This window comes from Bidens hawaiensis, unplaced genomic scaffold (genome assembly GCF_021521415.1).
Source record: "Bidens hawaiensis isolate Kalapana, Puna unplaced genomic scaffold, B.hawaiensis_p1.1 tig00026857_1, whole genome shotgun sequence".
Classification (NCBI taxonomy): domain Eukaryota; kingdom Viridiplantae; phylum Streptophyta; class Magnoliopsida; order Asterales; family Asteraceae; genus Bidens; species Bidens hawaiensis.
The window spans coordinates 175,634-181,547 of NW_027494329.1; the positions used below are offsets into that span (position 1 = coordinate 175,634).

General features: G+C 33.7%; 1 pseudogene across 1 annotated transcript; it reads right to left on the minus strand.

Moving 5' to 3' along the window:
- Positions 1 to 222: 222 nt before the first annotated feature.
- Positions 223 to 5,040, minus strand: LOC143574196 (metal-nicotianamine transporter YSL3-like; annotated as a pseudogene). The gene is made up of 7 exons (XR_013142548.1): positions 4,780 to 5,040; positions 2,568 to 2,740; positions 2,376 to 2,473; positions 2,164 to 2,298; positions 1,883 to 2,072; positions 1,698 to 1,809; positions 223 to 1,163 (listed from the first exon to the last, which is right to left on the minus strand). The product of XR_013142548.1 is annotated as a metal-nicotianamine transporter YSL3-like (transcript).
- Between the last annotated feature and the right edge of the window lie 874 nt (positions 5,041 to 5,914).

A 5,914-nucleotide genomic window follows, 5' to 3' on the forward strand; every position in this document is an offset into this window, starting at 1 on the left:
GTCTGTATACTACTCTTGAGTGACAATATATTCAACATTTTCAAAGAGTCACAACAATAAAAAAATCCTAGATTTGTCAATGAAAGCACCTAAGTTTGATAACATTAGAAACTTGGCTCAAACATCTTATAATACTATAGCCTTGTTGCTCTCTATGCCATATAGTCTGTATACATATGAAAACAAAACAACAAAATATTATCTATACTAACAGAAATTCTAGCACTTTTAAGTGCTCTTAGTAGGCACAAAGTTCATACAAATCGGAGGGTTAATCCGAGCTAACGACAGAATCGATGATGGAAGAATCCACAACCCGTCTCCACATATCAAACCCGAAGCAACAGCAGGAACCATAAGATTAGCTTTCTGCTTATTAACCTTGTGCCATATGAACACAATCAAACTTCCCACACACATGTCAATAGCAAAATAAGCACCGACCAGAAAAGGTACAGCCATAGCCACTGGTAGAGGAATCAGTTTCCTTATTTTCTCGGGACCAACGTCTCTCACAAAGTTTGCCAGCATGGCAAAACCGAAGAACAGGTAACAAAGATGTACAAAATGATTAGGCAATGCAGAAAAACCTTGAACACCTAAAATGGCCATGTTTCGATACACAATAGCATAAGGAGCTTTATATTCACCATCTGGATTTCCAATATCAAATGCTTTGTAGAACAGAAAGAAAGTAAGAGGTGCCACCACACATCCAATGGTGGTTCCAATAGCTTGACTAACAAGCATTGACCGAGGTGAAGTCAAAGTCAAATGGCCCGTCTTGAAATCATGCATCAAGTCAGATGATATTGAGACTATGGACTTTATTAGACCGCATCCCACGAGCCCGGCAATGACACCGTGATGTTTTCCGGACATTGCAGACAGCACAAAGAGAGCGACTTTGCCATAATTGTATGCCATGTTCATGTCGGTTAGACCAGCACCATACGCGTTACAGAAGGCAAGAGATGGCGCAATAATATAAGCAACAACAGCATAGTACCATTTGAGCTCTGGGAACATGAGCGGGATGACAACAATGGAAACAATGGAGAATGCAACGTAACCGGTAGCTGCTAGCCAGAAGGGAATACTCTCCCTTATGAACACCTCGTTTAGAACAGAATCATCTCGAGGTTGATCAATATCTTCTGGATCTGTATTAGAAAATTTCAAAAGAACGTTAAAACGCGCCTTGGAACAAATTTGAGGGTTTTTTGGGATTGTGTTTTGAAAATGCTTATTGGTGAGTCCCAAATAATTGTTTTCAAGAAACTGGTGTTTTTAATATCTAAAGCCTTTTTATCTGTCATTTCTATACTTTTCACCAATTTTTGTTATTGGTAGCTTACTAATACAATATTTTTGGTATGCTTTGTTTCCTGTTGTTTAGACCTATAAGAACCTATGTGTTTCCAATATTTCTTTTCATGTCTAGATACGGTTTTACTTACATTCCGCCCTCCAAAGACCTTACCAGTGCCTTTGCTATTAGTGAGATAACTTTCTTGTGTATGGTTAATATTGTTATATCCAAATTCTTACATGATCAGCCTGTTTGGATACAACTGATTATGTGATTTTGATTATTCTATATCATAATCACTTTTAGGATGGAATCCCGTACACTTGTATAATATCGAAAAGGTTGCTAACATATCTACTAATTTCTGCACTTGAAGAATACTTACTAGTTTTAGGCATCTTCCGAGAAGTCTGATATATTGTTCTTGCAGTAAACACTGCAATCTTGAGAAAATTATACAGTCCATCTCCTAGGATAAGTGCGATTGATACAAAAACCTACAAATGTTTCAAATCATCATATGACTCTTCACAGAGACTCATTAGTTTAACCTTAAAAGTGAGATCAAACCTTGTAACCATTTAAACTCTTCATGCTGCTTTCAGGTAAACTTGAAGAAAACCAAACCCCTTTTCGGTCTTCAATAAGAGGCCACATAACACCATACGATAGCACGGCTCCTGCCAGCAATGATAAGTTCACAAGATGTGAACATATCATTCCGGCTCCTATGTAAGTCATACTAAAATCAAAATAAAACCTGCACACAAAAAATTAAATCAAATAATTAATTTTGCAATAATTGTGTCATTGGAATGTTTAAAATGATAAAACTAACAACAAACACGCACGAGTGCTTGAATGCTTTCAACCCGAAAGTAGGAAAAGAGGTGAATCCACATGTTCCTGAACCAGAATAGAACCATTGAAAACAAGCCCACATAAAACTCGCTGACAAGAACTTGTTGAAGCCAACAACTTGCTTTCTGCAACAACATTTTATAAAATAAATAAGTTAAATGAAGTGTTTATGAATTAATATTATGGGAAAATGGAGGCATACTTGGCCATTTTGTCTCCCTTTGGAGTATGAAATCCATTGATGAGAACTGCTGTAGCTGTTCCACTAGGATATGCTAATTTGTAGTCTATGATCATTATCTGCATGACAAAAACAAGCATCAGATGGTTGGCCATGCAAATGGTCAACTTAATTTTAAAGATAGTACAAGTGGCTAAAGCATAGAGTACAGACCTTTCTTAGAGAGACCAAAGCCAACAACCCAACAAAACTAGTAACAAACAGAAAGCCAGTCATCCAACCAATTCCAGGTTCTTTATAACTCCCTGGGGAGTTACCTTCTACATCAACACCTGCTTCCTTGCATGTCTTCTTGTTTAGTCCCAATAAATATGATCCGAATCCACCTGTGTAAACCATCGTTGATCACTGATTATTAATCAAATCATGCATCAAAAATCTTGAAAAGTAAGCTTGTAATTTGTAAACGAACCAAACGAATGTGAACGGTGTTGGTTAATCCATGTTCATTTGTTTAACTCTAACCGAACAAACAAACGAGTGAACACGAACATTAATAGCGAAAAGATTTTCTCATTCATGTTCGTTCGTTAAGAAAATGAACATGTTCGTGTTCATTTATACTATAAACAAACGTAAATGAACGAAAATAAACGAATTTAATTGAACGTAAGTGAACAAACGTAAACGAATGAAAATACACGAATTTAATTGAAGGTATGCGAACAAACGTAAATGAACGAGTTTAATTGAACGTAAGCGAACAAACGTAAATGAACGAATTTAATTGAACGTAAGCAAACAAAGGTAAATGAACGAATTTAACTGAACGTAAGCGAACAAACGTAAATGAACGAAAATAAACGAATTTAACTGAACGTAAGCCAACAAAGAAAATGAAAGTTTACCCAATGCTGGGGCTGATGTATGACCTATGCAGTCAATAGCGGTGAGATAGCGGTGGGATAGCGGTTAGCGGACCTTTGTAAAATAGCAGTGCCAATAGCGCTCCAGAATAGTGGAACCGCTATTAGCGGCGCTCTTGGCTGCTATTTGACCGACTTTTTATTCCTAGATAGCGGTCATAGCACCAATTTTTCAAGGTTAATATATTTGGGCTAATTTAAGAAAAGACCAAAATAGCTCAAACTTCAAACTTGATCTTTTATTTGTTTATAACCAATTTTATTATTCAACCCCTTGAAAAGTTATGCTCTCGCTCTTTTGTCTACCAACGATTCGTTGGTTGATGTGGACTCGGAGGAAGATTTCATTGTTTATGATTGAATCATTTTTCAGTTATTGATACTTTTGTGTTTTTTACTTTTGATATTACTATTAATATATATATATATATAGGGGTGGGATCTAGTGAAAACTCCTCTTAAAGAGAAAACTTAAAAACTTTTAAAAACTTCTAAAAAACTATTTTTAACTTTTTTTTAAAATTTTTTTTGAAGTTTCTTTTTTTTCCATTATTTTTATATGTTGTTATTGGTTAAAAAAAAAACTTGTCGGTAATCTCGTCGGCGCATGTGTAATAGTGTGCATTGCATATACGCAAAAGTGTTTGTATTGCATAGAATACAACACTATTGCACATATTTGATACACACTATTGTATATATGCAATATAAGATTAATACACACATCGAATACACATTAGTACGTATGTGTAATACAACATTAACGCACATGTGCACCACATCGACTTTTATTTTATTATTATTTTTTTTCCATATAATACAACACTACTATACATATACAATCCACAAATATTGAATATATGCAATAAAACACTATTAAACTCAAAAATACATAGTAATACACATGTGTAATACAACGGTATCACACAGTAATACGTATGTGCATTACAGCGGTTTTTTTTTTTATTTTTTTTTATTTTTTTTATATTTTTCGAGTGAAATATAAGAAAATATAAGAATAATGGCTAAAACAGAATTTTGAAAATATTTTTTTATTTTTAATTAAAAATAATTCTTTAGGAGTTTTTAAGTTTTCTCTTTAAATGTGAGTTTTCTCCAGATCCTCTCCCTATATATATATATATATATATATATATGATGCATGATATTAAAATTACCGCTTTCTCACCGCTATCCCACTACGATAACCTATAACTCAAATAGCGGCCCTTGACTGCTAACCGATTTTTTACCGCATTAACTGCATAGTGTATGACAGATCAATAAATTTAAATAAATACGTAAACAAACATAAACGAAGAAAAGGTAGATGAACAAACAAAAGGAGCGTAAATGAACGTCACTGAATAAAGATAAGTGAATGTTGATATTAGACATGTATTCATGTTCGTTCATACTTAAATGAACAATTTTATATTCATTATTATCACCTGGACTACAAGCATACAAAAAGCATGATAATTAATTAGTAAACAAACCTCCAACAGCAACGCTGTAGCAAGCAACAGCACACGTCTGAATGTCCATGCTTTAATAAACACGAAAGCCAAAAGAGCTGCAGACACATTTAGATTCGGTACAAGACTAGTAGTTAGATTCAGCTTCATTACTATGACACTATAAACCACACCAATCACAACACTCGCAACGATTCCGCGACATGTTATGTTCGCAGTCCACGGTGGCAACCTTTTAACAACAACGTTGTCATTCTCGTCGCGTATCTGCTCCATCTCCATCTTCCTGATCGATAATAAAATAAATGTTTTTTTTGGGTGCAATGATTGTGGAGAGGTGGTGCTGGTGCATAAAGGCTAGGGTCTGAAAGATTTGAATTTATAAAGGTGAATTAGCAACCAAATTCAATTAACCAGGTGCTTGTTGATAGTGGTGGAATTTAGAGCATTGATGGTATAATCAAACTACTTTTGTACTGCAAATTAAGAGTGTAGTACACATGAAATGAGACATTATGTGATGTATCTAGTACAACCCAAATCTAGGTTTAAAACATGTTTTTGTACTAAGATATTATTAATTTGGTTGGTGGGAATTAATTTTCGTATACGGTGAATGTCGTCATTTTAGTTCATAATTCATATATGGGTCATTTGTATATGTTAAATCATATTTTGGTAATTTGTTCCAAAACCGACACTATCTTTCTTACTTATAACGTTGTTTAGATGGATGCTTATGATGTTTGATAGTATATATGAATCTTTGTTTTGTTTTCTTGTTTATTTGAAAGAAAAGAATTGACATGAGACAAGAATTATAAGTGTCATTTGTCTCGTTTTAACTTAGGTTGATAATAATAATAATAATAATATCTTAAATGTTAATGTGAAATTAATAAATGTATCTGTATCAACCCTTTTATACAGAAGTTTTAAAAAAAAAAAAATTAAATACTCATGAATATTTATTTATTTTTTTATGTAATTCTTTGAAGTTGTTTAGAGAAACTTTTACCAGTCTAATTGTAATCATTTAGGAAGAAAGTGGTCATTTTGATTATGCCAAAAAAGTTGTTTTACTCTTACACCTGATGACATAGAGTTATATATTGATTTTGCACTTTAAAGATTTCTCTGTGTATGTTACACGGAG